Source organism: Kogia breviceps, chromosome 7, assembly GCF_026419965.1.
Source record: "Kogia breviceps isolate mKogBre1 chromosome 7, mKogBre1 haplotype 1, whole genome shotgun sequence".
Taxonomy (NCBI): Eukaryota; Metazoa; Chordata; class Mammalia; order Artiodactyla; family Physeteridae; genus Kogia; species Kogia breviceps.
Window position 1 is genome coordinate 14,618,833 of NC_081316.1, and position 22,051 is coordinate 14,640,883.

General features: G+C 62.7%; 2 protein-coding genes across 10 annotated transcripts in view; one reads left to right on the plus strand and one right to left on the minus strand.

Moving 5' to 3' along the window:
• Nucleotides 1-22,051, minus strand: part of MACROD1 (mono-ADP ribosylhydrolase 1) — a 152,236-nt gene that overhangs the window by 33,790 nt on the left and 96,395 nt on the right. The gene's annotated exons all lie outside the window — the stretch shown is intronic.
• The window catches only part of FLRT1 (fibronectin leucine rich transmembrane protein 1), a 78,581-nt gene continuing 58,509 nt past the window's right edge, over nucleotides 1,980-22,051 (plus strand). For 7 of the 8 annotated variants that reach the window (XM_067037478.1, XM_067037481.1, XM_067037482.1 and 4 more), the window contains exon 1: nucleotides 1,980-2,129. The gene's annotated coding sequence lies outside the window, so the exon portion shown is untranslated. Of the gene's footprint in view, nucleotides 2,130-21,138; nucleotides 21,222-22,051 lie in introns of those variants that run through there. The other variant, XM_067037476.1, reaches the window with a different exon arrangement.

A 22,051-nucleotide genomic window follows, 5' to 3' on the forward strand; every position in this document is an offset into this window, starting at 1 on the left:
AGGAGGAACACACGCATAATTCCTGAGCAACACGCCAAGTGCCACGATGGAGGGAAGACAGAGCCCCAGGGCCCCCATGTCCACCTGGGGGTCTGGAGAGGCGGGACGGAGACCATAGCTCTGTAAAAACTACAGCCGACAGTGCATGGACAAGCCTGGAAGGGGGCGGAGGAATGGAGGCTGTTGACGCCACAGGATGGTGGCAGCGGTGTGGATGCTTTTTCTTTCCTTTATTGTTGGTATAATGCTCTTTGGACAATAAATAAAAGTTGGGGGGAAAAATAGCTGTTTGGTGAGTTGAGTATAAAGCGGGGGGAAGGAAGAGAGGGAGATAAGGGGAGGAAATGGGAAGGGAGGGGTGAGGAGGGAGAGACAAGAAGGAAGGGCCAAGGCAGGGGTGCTCACAGTGAGGAGAGGCCACAGCCTCAGGCAAGGCCTCAGCCTGATCCCAGGCTGGGGGCAAGAGGGCTGGGAGAGCACAGGACGGGGGTGGGGGTGGGGCAGTATGCCTTATGGTGACCTTCTCCCAGGGAGAAGCCAGGAGGGCATCCCAGGGGAGGGCTGGCCTGGCCAGGCATTGAAGGACAGCAGAGCGCAGGGAGTGCTGGGCTCCGGGAAGGGTCTAACACGGGCCTGCAGTTCGGACAGTGATTGGGAGGTGCTGGGATGGGTCTGGGGGGAGGCGTCCCAGCCAGACTGTGGGCATTCTGGGTGTGGACCGGCAAACAGTGGGGCCTAGGTGGAGGCGGTGGGGTTCTAGGTAGAGGCAAGGACTTGCTCAGAGCAGCCCTCCAGGGAAAGTGTTGCAGGGCCCGATGACTGAGCTCCGTAAGAAGGTCTGGCCAGGGGGAGGCCAGGCAGACAGAGAGCTCCTTAGTACCCCAGAGAAGGCCACGAGCATGGGGACTTTCCAGGCTCACAGGAGGGAGGTCTGGTCCACCCGCACCCTCACCCCCGCACCAGACCCCACACAACAGGTGCAGACATCTCCTTAGTCCCCAATGTGTGCCAGGCACGGCCCTAGCCACCTTTCTGTTCAAGGTCTCCTTCAACCCTCCGATTAAGCCTTGCAGGTAGGTTGTTAATGCTCCCATTTTACAACAGGGGACACTGAGATTTAGAGAGGTTAAGTAACTTGCTCAAGGTCTGGTCAGCTAGCGAAGGGAAAGGCGGGGCTGGGATCCGACCCGGGCACTGCCTGCTCAGGCAGCTTGGTGGAGCAAGGCGAGCGAGGCAGACAGACGAGGGGCTCCCCGTGGGGAAGGCGAGCCAGGCAGGGAGGAAGGGGTTACCTTGGCACGCAGAGTAGATGGTGGGTAACTGTTTGTGAATGAATGAATGGACGGATGGTTGGAAGGATGAATGAATGAGTGCAGAGAGGAGGGGTGTAAGGGGAGGCGCACGTGAGGGAGAACGCTTTTCTCTCTCCCCGCCCCCGCGCTGGAGGCTGGCTCTGGGAGCCTCCCTCCTCAGCACTCCCCGCACTGAGGACCGACACCCCAATCTCCCCACCCTCCCCATCCATTTTAGCCGAGGGCAGGAGGAGGGGGACGCGGAGGCCGATTCTCCCAGGCTGGGCCCGAGTCCCCGCGCGGCGGCGCAGCCTCCCGCGCCCGGTCCCGCCGGCCAGTGCGCTGAGCGGCGCCCCCGCCCCCGTCACCACCTCCCCGCCCGCTGCCTCCCCCCTCCTCCCCTCCCTCGCCGCTCCGCGCCTGCACGCACGGCCCCCGCCGCCGCCGCCGCCGCCGCCGCTGCCGCCGCGAGGGGAGAGGCGGCCGCACAGCCTGGTTCCCCGCTCCCTGCTCGCCGCCGCCGCTCGCGCAAGCCCCGCTGCTGGCCTTCGCCCCGCCGAGCGCACCCACCCGGGCACACGCACCCCGGCCGCCGGGCGCACCCCCACGCACGCCCCCCGCGGCTCCGCCGGGCGCCGGAGCCGGGCAGATGCGCCGCCGCGCGCCCCCAGCCCCGGGCCCGCCACCGCGCCCCGCCGCGCGCCGGGGGCTCCTCTCCCGGGCCCCCGTGGGCGCCCTCCGGCTCCAGTTCCCGCCCGCTCCTTGGAATAACCCCTGAGGCTCCAGCCGTCGCCGCAAAGTTTCCCGAGGAGACCCGCCTCCCTGGCCGTTGAGCAGGTAAGGGTGGATGCACGGGGCGGGGGCCGGGGTCCGAGCGTGCGGGACGGGACGCCGGGGCCAGCGGGGAGGGGTGGGGAGGGGGTGCAGGGAGGCGCCGCAGGATCCGGCTGCCCGGCTTTGCCCGGCCGCCGCGGGGACCGCGCAGCCTTTGGGATTTCGGGAGGGGGGCCCCCCAGTCGACAGCCGAGTACCCATGGCGCTGGCTCCGCCGCGGGGAGGCGCGGGGTGCGCGGCCGGCGGCTCCACTCTCCCCAGCAGAGGCTGGAAAGGGCGGGGGCTCGGCGGGAGCCCCCGCCCCAGACCTCGCTGCGCCCCCAGGGAGACGGCCCCGCCCGCGGAGGTCGCCTAGCTGGGCTGGACTGTTCCGGCTCCGGTCTAGTACCCGGCAACCGGAGGTCTTGGCGCACGCGAAGAGAGGCAGCCCGCCGGCCCGGGCGCCGCGCTCCCGTCCCCACCAGCCGCGTGAGTCACGGTTGGAGCGAGGTTTTATTTTTAAAACGACTTCAAGGGGGACATAAGCAGCCTCCAACTTCCCTCCCTGTGCGCGCGGTAGACTGTCAGCCCTGTGCGGGGCAGGAGACCAGGGCGGTGCACCTGGCGGCTAGAACGGTGGGACCTCCGGGCTGGAGGCCGGGGGCAGCCGGTGCCCCCTCAAAGCCAGGGGCTGGGCGCATGCCCCTCCTCCCGGGGGACTGGAGGCCCAGGGACGGAAGGCTGGGGAGTGTTGTTGCCCAGCTGCAGGGAGCCTTGGCTGATCAGAGCTCTCCGAGGAGGAGAAAGTTGTGGAGCATAGACATCAGGGAGCTGCCCCAGGCTTCCCGGCGGCCCGAGGGCTGTGAGGCTCTCTGGGGCGTGTGGTTTTAAGAGAACACAGCCCAGCTGGGCTGTGCGAGGCCCTTGTAGCCCAAGCCAGAGACCTGATGTGAATAAATAAAGCTTAGGCTGGGGGCAGAGGTGGGGGGCATCTGGGTCCTGCCCTGCCCCACCCTGGCCCCTACATCCTCAGGGAGGACAGAGACCAGTCTCTCTTGTCTCCCTCCCCAGGTGGCTCAGGAGTTGGGGAGGAGGCTGCCTGCGTGGGGCTCAGAGCCCCACAGAATGCAGGATGCCCCTGGCAGAGGGATGTGGGCTGGGGCATGCCCCTCTCTGCTCAGCAGCTGTGGGGAAGCTGGCTACGCTCAAGGGCTCCAGGCTCGGGTTTCTGGAGTGAAAGCCAACTGCATCTCTTCCTGCCAGCCCCAGGAGGAGAGGCACAAACATCACCTGTCAGCTGGTGCCGACTCCGTGGGCGACTGTTCAGGGCTTCCTCAGAGGTTTAAATGGAAATGGCCTGAGCTACCAGGGCCCATGCCCGGGAGCGAGTACTGCCCAGCTGAGCAGGCAGAGAGGGGGCCCTGGTAAGTGTGAGGGACAGGAAGAGCCGAGGGGCTGTCACATCCTGGCCGAAGGGTCAGACATGGGCCAGTTTGAGAGCAGGAGAGAGGAGGGCAGACGGAGTGTCTGTGTATGGAGGCGGGGGGTGGCCTCTGTGCACGTCCCTGGCCATTGACCTCACATAGACACAGGGCTGGCCACTCTTCTGTAAAAAGGCTCCCCGGCATGAGTTTGAGCCAGGCGTGCCCCGGGGCTGCTGTAGCCTGTAGCACGTCCCCTAAGCCCCGGTCTGTGTGCCTTCGCTCTACCACTTACTGGTTGAAAGTCCCTGCCTCTCTTGAGCCTCAGCTCGCCTTGTTGAGTGTACTCACCTCCTGAGGCCGAGTTTGGTGGGGACAGGATGCATTATAAAATGGGGTGAGGTGGACAGATGCCCTGCTCCTGTTGAAGGGGTCACTGAGGGCTGAGGGCACCCGGAGGGCTGGTGGGGGGGTCAGATTCCCCCTAGCCAGGGGCCTGTTGGTAGACATCAGCCTGACATGACCCTCAGCAACAGCGCCCTTCTTGGTGTCCCCCCTCGTACCTCCTCTGAGGCCTGCTGTTGTCGTGAGCCCCTGGGAGGTCCACCCCGCTGGTCTCTAAGGAGACGGTGGGTGGGAGGGCTGCTGCCGTCCCATCGCATCACCTGCTGCCAGGGCTCTGCGGGGAGGGCGTTGGCCTGCAAGACTCAGCTCTGCACAGACTGAGGCCTGGTGGCTGAGCCTGTGTCACCCACTGGGTGACCCCAGGCCTGTACCTCTGGGGACCCACTTCCTTGCCTGCACAGGGGGATATAACGGCTCTCCCACCCTGTGAGAATGGGTGGGCACCCTGAGTGCGGGTGTCGAGGGACAGCGAGGCAGGCCCGGAACCAGCTGACTGCCTGCAGAGGCCCAGTACAGGGGCAGTTGTCAGGAAGCGGCTGCCCTGCTGCAGGGGAGGATGAGGCCCATGGGGCCCGCTGGGCACAGTGCCCTCGGCCCAGTCAGGTGGGACAGAGGCAGGGAGGCAGGGCTGGGCGGGGCAGGGCAGGTTGCCCCCCCTGCCCGGGGAAGGGGCAGATGGCTCAGGAGATGCGGTGAGTGGGTGAAGGCCCTGCCCTGAGATGTAGATGGCCCCACTGTGTGTCCTCGGGGACCTGGGGACCTGCTGGCAGCCACCTCCCCGGCCAGCCAGGCTGCCCTGGAGTCAGGACTGAGAAGTGGCCTGATCTCAGAGATGGGGCCTGTCTGGGGCTGTGCGGGGGGCGGGGGGAATCTGGCTGGGCCAGCCCTTCTGCCCCAGGGTCCTAGGGACTTGTGGTTCCTGGGGAGGGTTCTCTGCCTGGCCTGCTGACCTTGAGCCAGTGACTGGATCTCACTGGGCCTCAATATCTTCATCTGTAAAGTGGGGTAATAGCAGTTCCCACCTTGGGGTACCCACCATCAGATGATGCATATGAAGCTTCTAGCAGAGTTTATGCCTAGCAATGCGTTGCTCCCTGGGGTCCCCACCCCTGGATCACGCTGGGCTGAGGGCTTTCAGCTTCTTTAGGCCTTGGAATGGCAGGAAGGATGCCTCGGCACCCCGCCGCAGCCACCAAAGTCCATTCTGGGTGGGATCTCACGTGCCAGCTGGCTGGGGTGTCAGCTCCAGTGACAGTGGGAGAGTCCAGGAGCAACGGGGGGGTGAGGCTGAGGGGTTTCGTCTTGGATCCCTCCTGGGATGGGCTGTGTGGGCTGTGAGCGAATGGACCAGGAGGGGTGTGAGGCGTGTGGGCGTGGCTGGAGGTCTTAAATGCCAGCAGTGGGGTGGGTGGTGGCTGCCCCAGGCTGCTCACCATCCGGAGAGGCCGCAATAGCTCTGGAAGGGTGGGGCTGGCGCGGGCCTCAGGCCTGCTTGCTGCCCTGGATGTGTGCGTTTGGGGGGGTCGCCTCCCCAGAACCTGGGTCGTTCTCCCCGAGACAAAGTTCAGGCCAGCTCCGGCTTGTACCACACATGAGGCAGCTGTATTCTTTCCTCTGCCACGAGGCAGTCACCCCAAGATGGCCAGGGTGGGGGCACGGCTGGAGGAGAAGACAGGGGAATGGACGGTGTGACCCCAGGGTGCCCCTCCCCCCCACCCCCGCCGGCCTGGCATCCCCTAGAAGCAGCTGGAGCGGAGAGGGCTCCACGGAGAGGGCCGTGTTTGTGCAGGCCTGTTTGCCTGAGCGGCGGGAGGATGTCTGTTTACCGCCGCCTGCGGCCCCCAGAGCTCAGCCGCTCCCTGGGGTCGGCGGCTCTGAGGATGATGTCAGCATTCGGGGGCCTCCACTCGCCTTGTGGAAGTTGTTTGCTGGATTCACCGCAGCCCTGGGTTTTGAAACTCCCACCCTTGCTCGTGCTGCCTCCCACCCCGCAGAGCTGCGGGGGGCGGGCGTGGGGGGGGCAGTGAGCGTGGGGGAGGGGAGGTCGGCCACAGGCATTGCTGTGGGGATGGGGGGTTGGCTCACAAGGTGTCCTGCTGGGCACCCCTGGCTCCCTGGCTCTTCTGTCTTTCCCTCCCTCCCTCCTTTCCTGCCCATTCATTCCTACATTCATTCATTCGTGTTGAGCGCCGGTTGTGGGCCAGGTGCAGTGCCGGCTCTGGGGGAAAGGGAAAACAAGAGCAGCTGTTAAGTCTTGCTCGCGGGCAGCTACAGTCGGGAGTGGGGGTCAGACTGCAATCAGATACTTTCCCTCCCACCTCGGAGGAGCCTTGGGCTCTGAAGTCAGGAAGGCAGCTCTCTGAGGTGGGGTGACCCAGGGAGCCTGCTGGGGCCCGGGATCAGGGAACGGGGTGCTCGAGCCAAGGACGTGAAGGTAGAGCAGGAGTCGGTGAGGAGAAGGGACAGGAATAGGAGCCGGAGGACAGAACCAGCAGAAGGGGCTGCGTGTGGACCCCTTGGCAGGTGTGAGGAGTGCTGGGGGGGTTGGGGAGGCGTCTGGACGGCGGGTTTGTTCAGAGCTTGTGGTCTGTCTCCCTGGGTCTCTGATGGCCTGTCCATCTCCATCTCTCGGGACTGCCAGGCCTGCCTCAATGACCGGCTGCCTAGTCCTCCTGGGTGGGCCCCTGGAAGGGTGGGCTTCCTGGGCTCAGAGTGGTCCCCTGTTCCTGAGAGCTGTGTGTCCGCCTGCGTGGGCAGCCTGACCCAGCCGCTGATGGGCCAGGAGGGAGACTATTTAGGCTGGTTTGTGATGGGGGCAGTGGCCCCGGTGCAGATGGAGAGCTGCTGGTGATGAAGGCTGTTCCTTAGACAACCCCCCACCCCCCGCCACCGGCTTTGAGTGTCCCTCAGACAGGGGCTGGGGAAGAAGGCAGTGAAGGCCGGGTCTCCTGGAGGCACCAGGACCCAGCTGTATGGGGCTCAGCTAACCACTAGGGGACACTGCCTCCCAGGCAGAGCGCGGGACCCAGGCTTCCGGAGGGTGGCTGGGCCGGGGTGCTGCAGGCTTTGCTCACAGGGTGGGGGTGGGGGTGGGCCTCGCTGTCAGGGAGGCAGCGGCTGGGCCTCTGGGGAATGGCTTTGTACTTAATTAAAACTGGGCTTAAAACCGGGGTGGCCGAGGCGCTGGTCCGGGCCGCTCCCGAGAAGCAGCTCTGTGACAGCACGTTTTTTGCTCCCCGTTCTCTCCCTCTGCCTGAATTAATCGTTGGCACCAGATTACAACAGATTTAGCAAACTGTAAAAAAAAAAAGAGAGAGCGCATGCGAGCGAGGAAGAGAGAAAAGAAAGGGGGATTCACTTCGGAGGAGAGGACAACGGCGTTTATCTACGGAAGCAAATTGCTCTTGTCGCCCTGGTGCCCCTCCAGCCTCCACCGTGACGATGCCTGCCTGGGAAGTGCCGCGGGAACATGTCCTCTCAAACGCCGCTGGGCGCTGGTGCCAGGATGGGCTTTCCCTGGGGGCGGGCTGCCAAGGGCTGCCTGGTGGAGCAGAGGGCAGAGCCTAGTTTTCAAGGGGGCCGTGGGGGGTGTCCAGGGCCGCTCTTGGGGGCAGTGCCCGGCTGGCTGGTCCTGAGTGGTGGGGGGCCGGGGACAAGGGGTCAGAGGGCCTGTGCGGCAGGGACGGCTGACGGCTGGGGTTGTGTCTGCCTTGCTCACTGGTGCATCCCCAGGTCCTGGTAGGGGGCCCGGCACGTGGTAGGTGCTCAGTGTGGTGCAGGGTGGATGAACGGATGAGTGAAAGATGAAGCCACGGCTGAACCGCCTCAGGAGCTGGTGTGGGGGACAGTGGAGGGTCCAACGTGCCAGCCGGGACTCCTGGGGATGAAATCCGCTGGACTGAGCTGCCCTTCAAGGGACATGCCCCCCTGGGTCCTGCATCAAACTTGGACGAGGGTCCCTGCAGGCCCTGCCCGGGAGCTGCCCGCTGGCTTTCCCGGGATGACCTTGATTTAAAACATGCTCCTCTGTGGTCAGACCTGAGGGGCCTGGTTCAGGCTCAGGGAATCTGGCTGCCAGCAGGCCCACTGGGCTCCTAGACTGGGCTGGGCTGCCCCTGCCCTGAGTAAGGGGCTTAGGCTCAGTGGCCGGGGGGAGCTCACCATCTCCCTCAGAGAAGCTGCCCGGGATGGGCCAGGCCTGGAGCCCGCCACAGATGAGCTACGCACAGTCCCAGTCGTGGCAGAGCCAGGTCAGGGTGGGAGATAGGTGTGCACCGTGCTCACACCTCCCGCACGCCCACACACACTCACACTCCTGCACACAGAGGCTCACACCCACCCCTCTGAACCTGCCTTCCCTGAGCCGGGCTCTGGTGAGTGACCCCACAGTCCATCTGACCCCCAGGGCCCCGCTGCTAAGAAGAGCCTTGAGTGGCTGCCACCCACCCAGCCCAGGGCCTCTTCCTGGGCAGCCCCTGCCCATCCCGACCCCGCAGACAGGGCCGTCTGTCGCCCATGTGCTTTCCCTGGGCCCCTCTCTGGGCAACGGGTGGATGCAAAGGAGCGAGAAGCTGGGGTGAGAGCCCCCTCCCCAAGCCCCGCTCCAGCTGAGGAGGCCTGGAGATTGTCACCCTTGCAGCTGACTGTGGGATGAAAGTGCCCACAGGCTCTGGAGTCTGGTGGACCCGAGTTCCTATCCTACCTCTGTCACTTATCAGCTGGTGGCCCTGGACGCCTCACTTTCCCTCTGCGCGCCTCAATCCCCACACCTGTGAACGGGACGGACGGAGCGCACCTCCCAGGGTCACTGTGAAGATTCACCGTGACGGTGTCCACAGAAGGGCCCTGGAGGAACCAGCAGCCACTGCACTTCAGCAAATAGGCCAGGTCCTGCCAGACGCAGGGCTGGGATGCTGGCCCCGCCTGGGGTTCTGAGGAGCTCAGGGCCTGGGAAGGGCTGCACACACCGGCCTCTTGTCCTTCCTTGCCGGCAGGCTCACGGGGCACCTGCTGAGCTCCTCGTGGGGCAGAGGTCGGTGTCTGAGGGCTGTGGCCCAGGTGGGTGGCAGGTGGATAGACGGGGAGGGGAAGGGACACTATAGCACTCAGCTGTGGTGAGGAGCGTGTTGGAATGTGGGTAACTCTGGGGAAACTGGGGAGAACTGAGCCTCTGAGGTCTCTGGGAAGCAGTAGGGTTGGGGGGTGGGAGGACTGGAAGGGTTAGGGGCCAAGGAAGAAAAGGGAGAGTGTGAGGCTCAAATGTCACCTTCTGCCCAGGGTGAGTCCCCTGGTATGGGGTCAGGCGGGTCTCCCTTGGGTAATTTACTTACTGGGCACCTCGCACCTCCTGTGTGCCAGGGCTCAGGGTGGAAGCCAGGCACAGGGACCAGTGACTAGATCCCTCCCAGGAGGGCAGCAGAGAGGCCATTACCGCTGCCTTTACTGACTGTTTACTGTCTACGCGGCAGGCCGCGAAGCACCAATGCTAGGGACTCTTCCCATGCAGGACTCCTTGAGGCTTCAGAACAACCCATTTTACAGAAGAGAAAACTGAGGCACAGACAGGTTAAAGTGACCGGACTAAGGTTGCACAGCCAGGACAGGGTATCTTACCCCTTACCCCCCAACACATAAGGAAATGGTGGTCATTGTCCTAGAAGTAGTAGCTGACAGATTGCACTTGCTACGCACCCGGCGGTATTAACTGAATTTATCCCCCCCTCCCCAACAAGCCTCTGAGGTAGACTCTGTTATTATCCTGATTTTACCCCAGGAAACAGACACAGCTGAAGTGACTTGCCCAAGGTCACACCAAGGCAGGGCAGCCATCGAGGCACCCTTGGTCCTTACAATGCTCTTGAAGACGGGAAACGCAAGCACAGAGGTTCATCTCTCAAGCTTCCCCCTCCCCCTTGCCCCTCCCCTGCTGTCTCCTCCCATCTCAGAGCCTGGAGCCTCCTGGAGGGCCTCCCACTCAGCCCGCCCTCCCTGAGTCCCCACTGTGTGCTGGCGCGGGGTGGGAGGATGAGGGGAGGGCTCTGGCGGAGGTGCCAGGAGCCTGGAGGGTGAGCCAGGCGGGGGCCCCTCCGGGCCGCGTCAGCTTCCCGGGCTGCTGGGCTGCAGGGTCGGGCTGCTAGCCGGCGGTGGGCAGGCTGGGTGGCTGCACGTGCTTCCCCTTCCTCCGGCTGCTCTACAGCCAGACGCTGCCGGAGACGTCAGCAGGCGGCCCGCGGGGTCGGGAGGAGCCGGCGGCACGGGGTGGCAGGCGGCCTGCGGCCTGCGGTCACGGAGCAATCTCCATTAGGGCCCAGAGCGAGTGGCTGCAGCTCCTGGAATCCTATTAAAAGCTTTTTCATTGTTCCCTGCGATATGCTCCACTCCGCCGGGACCTGGGCATGTTGATAATTTATTTGTGGAAGGGAAAGGGGCGAAGAGCGCAGGAGAGAGGAGGAAAAGTCATTATTTGCTCAGCCGGCTTTCTGCAGCGCGGCCCTTCCCGTTGGCAGCTCCAGTAAGGGAGCCCCATCCTCCCCCGCCCCGATTCTGGAGGTTGGGGGAGCAAGGCTCTGCCAGGGTGCAGCTGGGGTGGCCTGGGCCGGGGGAGGAGGGAGGCCTGGAGGAGGTGAAGGCCGCATCCTCTGGGGCCCTGACAGTCAGAGGCCCCAAACCCACACCTGCAGCGGAGGGGGTTCTCCCGGCAGCTTCGTTCTGACTCTGGTGTGGACCAGGGTGCGGCTGGGGCCTCTTGCGTCCTGATTCTGGCATGGGTAGGGGCTGGGTCAAGCTCGTGGGGTCCTGAGAGATGGCTCCTGGGGTCTCCAGGGTCGGGAGGGGAAGCCGGTTGCTGGGAGGCGGTGACTGGGGCGCCCACACCCCTGCAGCTGCCAGCTGTGTGATTACAGAAGTCCCTGTACCCCCTGGATGCCTTAAAACAGGAAGAGGCCTCGGCCTCTCTGGGGGCGGGAAGGGATTCAGAGCCAACAACATGGAAATAGCAGCGACGCCGGCCCGTTTACAGAGTTCTCACACGTGCGGAGTGCTTCACGGGCAGCGCCTCACGCAATCCTCACGGCATCCCTGTGCGATGGAATGTCTAGTGTCTTATTATGCGTGAGGAAACTGAGGCCCAGAGGGTCGTGAGCAGACAGCTTCGAAGAGGCAGGGGTGGGATCTGAACGCTGGCCTCTCAGCACAGTTACTGACTCTGGTCAGGGCTCCACAGAGACCCGGCTTCCCCTTGGTCCCCAGCCCCCCTCTTCCAAGGTGAGGAAGACCCAGAGGAGGGAACACGGGTCCCCTCCTGCAGGCACCTTCAAAGGTTGAACTTAATCGTCCCAGGGGCACTGTGGGGCTCAGGCATCCTTATCCTCCTCACAGAGGAGGAAACAGAGGTTCAGAGAGGTGGTGTCATTTGTACCAAGCCAGGGCAGGGCCGGATTTGAACCCAGGCTGGCTCTGGGTTCTCAGAGTATCCCCTGTGCTGGGTGCAAGGCTGCCCACAGGGGCACGTCACGGTAGCCCCGGGCAGTGCTGGCTTTGGGACTAGGACCCCACAGAGGGTCAGGCTCTGGACGGCTCTGCGTGGCCCGAAGTCCCCTTCACATACATAGCCCTGACCGTCCTGCTCTAAACTGCAGCGGTGGGAAAGAGGGTGCCACGTGGAAATGTCCCCCATCCCTGCCCCTCTAGCACAGACACTGCCAGACAGTTAACGAGTTCACACTCCAGTCACTCACTGGCTCTGAGATCATCAGTGGCTCCCTATTTCCTGAAACACTGACCAAAGCCCTTGGCCGGGCATGTCAGACCTCCCCAGCCCAGCCCTGGCTGGCCCGCCAGCCTCTCCTCCAGACCCTCCCCCACTAGGCCTGCGGATGACCCAGACCACACCTCTGCTGTTCCTTGTGTCCAGAAGGCCACCCTCAATCCCCACATCGGGTGACGGCTGCCTCCTGCGTGAAGCCGTCCCTGACCGACTGCCTCTCATCCCCGGAGCACTTGTCCGGCCTCCCCGTGATGGGGTGGGTGGCTGCGTTTACACATCTGCCCCACCTCCACCCACCTTCACTGCTCCTTCCCCTCCCCAGGCCCCTGCAAGGTGCTGCTTATCTCTGGAGTCGAATCTGGGATTCATTAATTCATCCAACCAAGGCTTCCTGAGCCTGAGGCGTGTTGATAAATGGCTTTCTCTTTACAGCAGCCTTGGGAGGGGGTGGCATTAGCCCATTTAATTTTATTTAAAACAAAATTTTGTTTTTTGGACCCTGCCGCAGAGCTTGTAGTATCTTAGTTCCGCAACCGAGGATTGAACCCGGGCCCTCAGCAGTGAAAGCACGAGAGTCCTGACCGCTGGACCGCCGGGGAATTCCCGCATTAGCCCATTTTATAAAGGAGAAGCCAAAGACGCAGGGAGGTTCAGTCGCCAGGCCAAGGTCACCCAGGCTGAGCTGGGGTTGAAGCCAGGTCCCAGACAGCAGTAGTGATGGGGTCATGATTAGGTCGACAGTCCCCGAGTCCTCGCGCCTGCCTGGCACCAGGTAGAGAATTAAATGCGGGAATCATCTGATTCTCACAGATACTCTGGGGGTGGAGGTGGGGAATGCTCCATTCTACAGATGAGAAAACTGAGGCTAAGAGAGGAAGGGAAGCCTGGAGGCAGAGCCCCAGCCCAGCAGTGACTTCCTGAGAGCCCTGGGTGGGAGGGATAGGGGCTTTTCCCATGTTCTGCGTGCTAGGCCTGGAACTGTCACTTCAGAGCAGGGATGTGGGCAAGCCCTCCCCTGTAACCCCCTGAGGCCCAACCTGGCTCTCAGGCCTGCAGCCTGCCCTGGCCAGGCATCCTCTGGGTGAGAGGAGGCTGGGGAGGCGGTGTGCCCAGCAGCAGAGTGGGCGTGGGCCCTGCCCCCACGGCAGCTGCCTGCCGGGCCCGGTGGCCTCACAGACAGACAGGGCTTGTGAGAGCCGGGGGCCTTCAAGGAGAGCTCAGCTCCTGCTGGCAGCTGCTCAAAGGCCTCATTGTGACAGGAGGGTCCTCCACGGGCAGCTGCCCCCGCCTCAGGCACAGGCAGAGCCCAGCCTTTGTGCCAGCACACTGCCCCTGCCCTGACCCGGGGTCAGCAGGACAGAGGCTCTTGTCTGCGGGAAGCTGGGGGCCTCCCCGGGGAGGAGCTGCCCTGGACCCTCAGATGGCCTGGGATGGGTGTGGTCTGTGTTGCCAGGACCCAGGAACTCTTCCCAGTGCACAGATCTGGCCTTGGAGGGGGCTGGCTCTTGGTCTGGCTCAGGCTTGAGGAGAAGGTGTGGAAGCTGGAGGGTTAATTTAAAATAACAATAATAATAATAATAACAGCAATAATGACGACGGCTACTGCTATTCATGGAGCTCTTACTGTGTGTCTGCTGAGAGGCGTGTGTGTGTGTGTGTGTGTGTGTGTGTGTGTGTGTGTGTGATCTCATTGATTCCTCAAAGCAGCCCTACAGGTTGTAGACGGTTATTTGCCCCATTTTAGAGATGAGGAAACTGAGGTTCTGCGAGGTTAGACATTCACCTCCCGTCACAGAGCTCTAGGGGAGCATTGGGACCCAATCCAGAGCCCATTCTTAAGTGCCGTCCCTGCTGAGCACCCAGGCGGCCACCACGGTGTACAGGCACAGAGCCACCTGCCCCGCCCTGCAGAGTTCCGAACCACTGGGCTTGATCTGCACTGCAGTCCCTTGTGAGGGAGGCCTCGTCACCCCATTTTAGGGCCCAGGAAACATGCTCTGGGAGCTGTCTGGGTGCCTGGCTGGGGAGAGGCAGACTGCATCTACATGCGGCTTCCCCACCTGGGTCCTTCCTCAGGCTTGCCCTTTGGGGTAGGGGGGACAGTTGCCCAGACTTTGTGGCTGGGCCCCAAGGTCCCACATCAGGGGGTGGTGGAGGAGGTGATGGAGTCCCAGCAAGAGACTGAGGGATTTCGAGACTGAGCCTGCTCCGACACCGACAGTCCGTCCTGGGGGGACCCTCCGAGACCACGTGTTACATCCACACTGTGTAGTCAGGGACACTGAGGCACCGAGAGGGGGAAAGGGCCTGGCCCGGGTCCCACAGCCTTGGGGATTGAACGTCGGCCCCCAAAGGCTGTGCTGTTCACTAGGACGCCACCGCTGACCTGGGGCGGGGTGGGGAACGCAGACTCTGAGCACTTTCCGTGTCCCAGGCCCGGTTCTAAGCATTGACCTGGGTAACTAATTAACCCTCACAAGGACCTTATACGGGCTGTACTGTTATAATCTCCATGACACAAATGAGGGAACCAAGGCCACTGTCCCCAGGCCACACCCTGGAGGTCTCCTAGCTCAGCTGCTTGGATAGCCTCTCCCCTCCCCCAGGACCCTGACCTCTGGCACAGACACCCTGATGGTTCAGGGTCGGAGGTGCCCTTCGGGTGGGGCCAGACGAAGCTCGGTGAGCTTCTGCGGGACAGTGTCCTGTTGCTGAACTCGCCTCCTTCTCATTCTGAGCTGGGTGGTTTCCCCACCTGTGAAATGGGCGCCGAGCCTGCACAGCCCCTTCCTAGGGAACCCACGGGTGACATCCTGTCTGTAGACCCCTCAGTGCTGGGGCCGGGCCTCCCCTCCCCTCCCCTCCCCCAGCTCTGCCCTTGAAAGGTTCTGCCCCAGACCCAGACCCCACAGCCCTGGGGTGGAGACTGAGCCTCCCTCAGAGCCTGGTGGCCTGGGGATGACGCACAGCCAGCCCAGGCCTGGATTCTGGATTAGAAATAATTAATGCTATTAATATTCATAATGAGTGGGCTGGTGAAATGATGAGGGTGACTGTCTGCTCTTCCCTTGGGCTCTCTCCCAAGGATGGGAAATCAGGCTCTCGGGCCCTTATGCCCCAGCACCTCCTGGGTGGGCGCGGGTGACCCCAGCGGGGGAGCCAGGTGCCAGGCTCCGAGTCCCCTGTTCAACCCCGCTGGCTCGCTCCAGGACCCTCACACCAGCCTGAGGGGGTGGGTGGGGGCTGACGGCTCCGTTTCCCACGCGAGGGACCTGAGTCCCAGAGAGAGAAGCAGTCCCAGGGGACTCTCAGCTTCCAAGAGGCCCAGCTGGGCTCGGTCCCAGGACTTGACTCTGAGTCCAGCGCTCTCCCTACCTGCCCTTCTGGAAACGTGCAGGCTGCCCGAGGGGAGCTGGACGAGGCCAGCAGCGTGGCCTGCCTGCTGTCCAGGGTGGCTGCTGTCCCGTGGGCAGAGCCTTAGGCAGCCCTTGGGCGGACACGGTGGTCCCAGCCCGCTCCTTCCTGACCGTGTAGCTGTGGATGCTTCTGGGCCTGCACCCCCTCTGTGCTCAGTCCCCACTGGTCTCCAGGGGAGGACAGTCCAACTCCCAGGGCTGTTGTGCAAGGCTGGCGCGGTGAGGGTCACACAGCGGCTGATGGGTGTCACCCAGCCAGCAGACTGGGCACGTTCCCTTAGGCCGAACTGTGCTGGGCTCCAGGGTTCAGCCCCCACCCTGCACCTGAGGATTCTCATGCGGGAGGGACAGATTCGCGTGGTCCTGCGCAAACCACACACGCGTGCCGGGGCGGGAGTGAGGGCACGGCTGTGACTCAGTGTGCAGAAGGGTCACTGGCCCCAGGCAGGGTTCTGACTCACAGGGGGAACCAGAGGGTCCCGAGAGCTGAGGCCGACTCTCCTTTGCCCGGATGTCTGAGCCGGGCCTTCGGCGCCCACAGCCTGACTCTTGGCCAGCCTCCAAGGCCTTCCTGCTGTAGGTGGCCTTGACTGTCCCCTCAGCCCCCACTTCTAAGTCCTCCTCGCTCAGCCTCGCCAGGGAACAGCCAGATGTCCCCAGTCGTGCACTCCAGGGCTTTGGGCCCAGGTCTTGTGCCCACCTGGGGGGGTTGGCTCCATGGAAGCCTCCCTCTGGGTGCGGCTCCAGAGCCCTAGGTTTGAGTGCCCTAGCCACTCACCTGGCCTCCTCACTAGGCCTCAGCCTCCTCATGTGTAACATGGGGCCAGGGATGCCGAGACAGGATGATGTGGGCAGAAGCTCACCTCTCGTGGATGCCTGGTCAGGGGAGGGAAGGGGCTGGTCCCTCCGGGTGAAGCAGCTCTGGAAAGATACCAGCACTGACAGCCCTCTGGGCACCCAAGTGGGTGACAGGGTGGGTGTGTGCGCCTTCAAGCTGGGGAGGGGGCGGGGGACTCCGGCGGCTTGGCCTGACACTGTTGGTAGTGATAGCTGAGTGGCGGCCCCTCCCTCCCCGGGGCCTGGGTCTGACTGAGTCTTATCATCACAGGGCAGGGGCACCCTCCCAGAACCTCGCTTCTGGCTCCCGGGCTGGTGGCAGCGCTGTCGGCTGAGCAGGCTAACAGCCGTTTGCACGGAGACTAAATCTTTCCGGGTCTGACAGACGGGCCTTGAGCCTCCACCCTGCAGTTTCAGTGTGGGAGAGGGCTGCGAGCTGACAGCCGTGTGTACTCAGGACCTGGGCCTAGATGACTCTCTTCTCTGAGCCCAGGGTCCCTGAGCACATGGGGGCAGGGGGCCAAGGTCAGTGATTTCCTCCCTGCACAGTGGTCTGGCCAGACTGCCCTTAGGCCTTGTCCACAAGGTGGACAGGGCTGGGGCTCAGACCCTCAAGGGCTCCCTCCTACGCCCAGGAAGCTTTCTACATCCTAAACTGATGGACAGAGCACCCGTGGCCTCTAATCTCACTCCCTGCCCATCCCCCAGGGACTCTGGGGCCTAAGCAGGCTTCTTTGGATCTTGGGGGCCACCCCCACCCCATCCCCAGGTCCTGTCTTTCCTCTCTGGGGGGGGGTGCTTCGAGAAGGGCAGCTAGTGACTATTCCAAGGTCACTTGGTCCTGACGCACCATGTTACGTGTTTATGCCATTTCTGCTTGAGAAAGAGGTGGGGGCTATTCGTGAACTTGGCTGGCATCTTGGGCGGTGTTCGGGGTAGGAGGAGGGCAGGGTCTCCAAGCCACTGCAAATTCTTTCCTTGGAGGATACCCCCACCCTCCTCCTTCCAGTGAGAAGGAATACCCTCAGGGCCAGAGGATGGCTCAGGACAGACCACCCCAGAGCCTCAGTTCTGAACCAGGGCTGCTCATTTCCAAATCTTGAACGGTGGTGGGAAGCGCAAATGAATATTGTCTGTTAAAACCCTTTTTCAGCAGTGAGGCCTTATGTTCGAGGAGTTGTGAAAATTGTTTTTCTCTGACTGTGGGAAAGGTTTGAAATATTGACACAGAGATTAGCCTCTTCAGAGGTTGGCAAGATGGTTGGGATCAGGGTGGCAAACGAGCCTACACGCCTACACTCCTTACCCACTGCCCTGGGCAGACATGACTAATCAATCCCAGCACTCTCCTCTGCTGAGCCGGGGAGGGCCTGCCTGGGAAGGGAAGTTGTCAGGCATCTCTGGCAGGTGTTTTGCAAATGAAGGACGGGGGCTCAGAGAGGCCAAGTAGCTGACCACAACCACCCAGTCTCTAGAGGTGGAGGTAGGATTTAAACCTGGTTCTCTTGACCCCAGAGCTTCGTGATCATGGAAGCTGGTGGTTCAAGGGCTCCTTGCCCAGGTGGAGTTCTGCCACAGTGCCAATGGTGCTCTTGCTAGAGCCCACCCAGCTCCCTGTGGGGCAGGCACAGTGTGGCCAGGCTCATCCTCTCTACCATGGCTATCCCTCCCTGTACGCCTGCTAACCTTTATCAGCTGCAGCCTGTCTGTGCTGTCTAATTATGGCCACTTACAGTCCAGGATCTTAACTGCAGCCAAGTGGTGTGTATGAATGTGGGACTTCCAACTCCCGCCCGCACGCTGAGCCTGACTGAGGGGTGTGTGGGGTTGGGGGGCTGGTCAGCAGTCACCAGGCCGATGTGGGCTGGGAGCTGCCAGAAGCCGAGGGCTGGGCTGGGCCCTAGGAGGGGCGTGCTGGGGGACTCCCCTCTTCGGTGCCAGAGCTGCCTCCTCACCGCCTCGTGCCTTGTTAGGAGGTAGTTCTGCTGGCTTCCAGGTTACCCTTTTAATTAAGCCAATTAATCAGTGCCTTTAATGAAGCAGATTAATCAGGCTGGGCTCTGCAAACGGGGCTGTCGCAGCCCACGGTTTCCTGCAGGTTGGGATTTGGAGGTGGCTGCTAGGCCAGGCCTGCAGTCCTGGGGGGCTGACGTGCTGGGTCAGGCTGGGCCAGGGATGTCTGTGTCCCCCATGGGAGTGTGGCCAGGAATCCAGGCCTGGAGAGGGGCAGGCAGGGCTGGTCTGAGGCTGGAACCTCTGGACCCAGATGCCTCAGCACAAATAGCCCAAGGTTGGAGCGGGAGGGCCACGGGGCTTCTGCCTTGGGCACCCACGAGGGATGTTTGCTCAGTGGGGTCCTCAGCAGGCATGACTGCCTGGGGGCAGGGGCTGGGGGGAGCTGGAGTCCCTTCCCACCTCGCCCTCCCCTCTCTGGCTGCTCCCAGCCTAATGGCACGGCCACCAGCTCCAGAGCCCCTCATTCGCCTGCAGGTGGGAAAAGAGACTTGGAGAGGGGAAGGGGTCTGCTCAGGGCCACCCGGCAGCTAGTGACAAGGCTGAGATGCGAGGCCACGTCCCGGGTTCCTTCCACACCATCCTGCTCACCACCTCTATGGCTGCGGGTCGGCTTCCTACGTACTGGGCTCCGTGCTGAGTGCTCCACCCAGGTGATGCCACTGACTCCTGTCTCCAGCCCGGTTCAGGAATGGAGGCCTGGCCTGGTGTGGCAGGAGGTGCCCTAGCCTGTGAATGGCCCAGGCTTCTCCCACCAGGTAGGAGAGAGGAGCCGGATGCTAGCCAGAGCCAGAGAGGCAATCCACAGTTCAGAGAGGAGCTCTGGGAAGAGACCAAGGGGGCCCCAGCTCCCTGGAGACGTCTTTGTGAAATGAGCACCCACTGGTGTGGAGAGGGTGAGGCCTCAACGCACTTCTGCCCTCAGTGCCCATAGCCAAGGGCGTGGGAGCAGGGCGGGCCTCCCCTGCGGGGCATCTGGCAGCCTGCTCCAGGACAGCCGGGCCCCGCAAAGACTGCTGGCTCAGCCATGACAGGAGAGATTTCGGTTAGACAGAGGAAGGACCACCTGACAGCAGGGATTATTAACAAGTTTGCAAAGAAGGCAGCAGCCGCTTCCCCAGAAGACCGTGCTCGGCAGTGGGCTTGATCTGAGCGCTTCGGAAAACACGCTGCCCTACGTATGCAGGCGGCATTTCCAGCAGGTGTCAACAAAGCGGGCACTGGGCTCCCCGTGGGATGCCCTCGGGCCCTCACCCCTTTCATCCCCTCTCAGCCCAGAGTCGCCTGACAGAGCGCAGGCCGGCAGCTAGCCAGTGGGCCCCAGACGGTCCACGAGTCAGGGCAAGCCATGGAACCTTCCTGGGCCTCAGCTTCCTCATCTTTTAAATGGGTGAGTCCCTCCTCGGGAGAAAGATGACCTCATCTCTCACATCTCAGAGAAGACAGAAAGTCCCCTCTTCTTGCTACCTACCCAACCTGTAAATTTCTTGCTCCAGGCCTCCAGCCACCCCTGGCCAGCCCCTTCCTGCCTTGAGGGGTCCTCCCTTTGAAAGTCCTCTTTTCTTGAGTGGACATCCCTCCTCGGATAGCATTTTCCAGGCAGCTTTTAAGGGTTAGGGTTAGTGTCTTCTATTAAAAACACCCTCCCTGGACCTCCCTTTTCCCTCCAGCTACTGCCCTCTATCTCTCTTCCCCTTCACAGCCAAATTTCTCAGAACAGTTGATGAATCTCCCACCTGCCATTTCCTAATGCACTGAAGTCTGGCTCTTGCCTGCCTTTTCTTTTCTGTGCTGACATTGCCTCCTCCAGGAAGCCTTCTCTGCTTCCCCCACCCTGATCCAGAAGTTGACCCTCATTCACAGCCAGTTGGGGTGACCTGAGAGCAGCCCTACGCCTTAGTTGTCCCTGAATCTGCCGTGTCCCGCAAGGGGCCTGGCAGGGAGCCCAGCCTGGATGAGGCGCTCCTCTGGTGCCAGAGCAGGGGCGAGGGGCAGCCAGTAGCTCTGTCTCCAGTTTACCGTGAGAGGGACACTGTGGGGTGGGCACAAGACAGGAATGGGAACGAACGCCAGCATCACACTCAGAGACACCTCTTTAAATACCAGCCGGAAGCAGCCCGGTTTCTGGGTGGGTGGAGTTGCCCTTCATTAGCAGGAACCACAGGGGACAGGAGCTCTGCACAGCCCCCCGGGGTTGGGGAGGGGAGGCAAAGCCAGAGCTGGGGGTGGGAGCAGGCAGCTCAGGGTCTGCCTGTCCCCATCCCACATGGCTCCCCCCCCCCATAGGGTCTAGGAGGAGCTGGGGAGCATCTCACCTGTGTCCTTTCCCAGCACAGGGTACAACGTGACATTTTCTGTCTATAGTGTAACTCCTCTCCATTGTCCGTCCCCACCAGGCAGTGAGTGCTGCAGAGGCGGGAACCTCAGCTCTCTCCTGTTCCCCAGGGCCTGGCACGTTAGACAAGCAGTAAATATCCACGGATGGATGGAGGGAGGGCCGTGGGTGGAGTGCCAGGTCTATTCCTTGCTGCTCTGCACTGCCTCGGTGCCCCCTCCATACAGAGAGCCCTGGTCCGGGTACAGTTCTCAGCGCCAGGCCTGGCTTGTGACTACTGGGTGTGCTCTTGTCCCTTAGGGGCTGCTGGAGCGCGCAGGGCACAGCAGAGTGGGGACAGAGGCCACGCCGGCTCCCGCCGAGAGCCACGTGGGCCAGGCGCTTGGGGAGCTCTGTGAGCAGTGGGGCCCCAGGAGACAGTGTCAGTCCTCAGGGTCTCGGGCCTGCCATCCACAAAATGGGAGCACGGCTTGTTCTCCCTGTGGGGAAGGGTAGAGGAGGAAGGGGAAAGGATGCTCAGGGTGGAGCCAAGGAAGGTGGGACCACAGCCCGCTTGTCTCTCGGCCTCCGGGCCATCCGGGCCTGGATGTCGTTGCCTGTTTGGCTTCGTAGGAGCTGTGGCAGGCGAGCCCCAGGAGGGGTCGAGGGAGCCAGACCTCAGCCCTGGTCTGCAGGGCCCCTGGGGAAACCCAGTCCCCCTCCTCAGCCCCACCCATCCACCCAGCTGCTTCCTGCTCCCTCCCCAGGCTCAGCTTCAGTAACAGAAGGAACAGGCCCTCCCTCCTAGTGGAAATTCATACTCACAGCCCAACCAAGCTGTCTGCAGAGAGGAGGGTGGTGAGGAAGGGGGAGCAGCTGTGGGAACAGGAGGCTCTACGAGAGAGTGGACAGACGGAAGGGGAGACAGAACCCAGACCTCCATCTGTAAGTGACAGCCGGGGGCCAGGTGGGCCGCCAGCCCTCATGGCCCAGAGGGATGGGGCCTGGGTGGTGGGTCCTGAGTCTGGTGGCAGCAGGCAGGGCTGGTTGTGATGAGGATGCGTGGCCAACAGGTTGTGGGACAGAGGGGACCCCGGGGGCTCTGCCCACTAGGGGCGCTCCCTGGGGACAGCTGAGGACGCAGTAGGGGTGCTAGGCCAATCCTGGGGTCTCCATGATTTGGGGCTGGGACGGTATGAACCTCGGGCTGAAGTCAGGGGTCTGAGGCACTGGGTGAGGGGCCTGTCCCACCCCCCTGGGAAGGCTCCCAGTCTGTCTTATAAATCACGTCTATGCTCTTCAGACTCAAGGCGCCAGGCCCAGGGCTGGTCTGCCTTCCAGACTCGCTGCCACAAGGACAGTGAGTCCTCCTTTCCACTCCAGCATCCCTGCCCAGCTAAAGGCCTTCCCTGGCCTTCCTTTTGGCCTCTGCTCCCGTGCTACCTCCCCCAAGAAGCCCCCCTAGGCCACCCTGGCCACCAGCCCTCTCCCTGCAGGCCAGTCTGCACCACACTGGTTACCCCTAAACAGGGATCTCAGTGTGCCCATGTGGTGGCCCTGGGTGGCCCCTACACCACTCTTGGCCTCAGTTAGCTGCTAGTTTATAAGGCTGGGTGAAAGGGCAGGAACCAGGTCTCTGAGGTGAGTTGGCCGGAGGCTGGGTTTAGGGGAGGGGACAGCCTCCTGCGGTCCCTTCCAGTCCTCCCCACCTGTGGACTGAGAGCAGGTGGGGTCCCTGTGCTCAGGCCAGAGAGAGATGGCAGGACCCTCGTCTG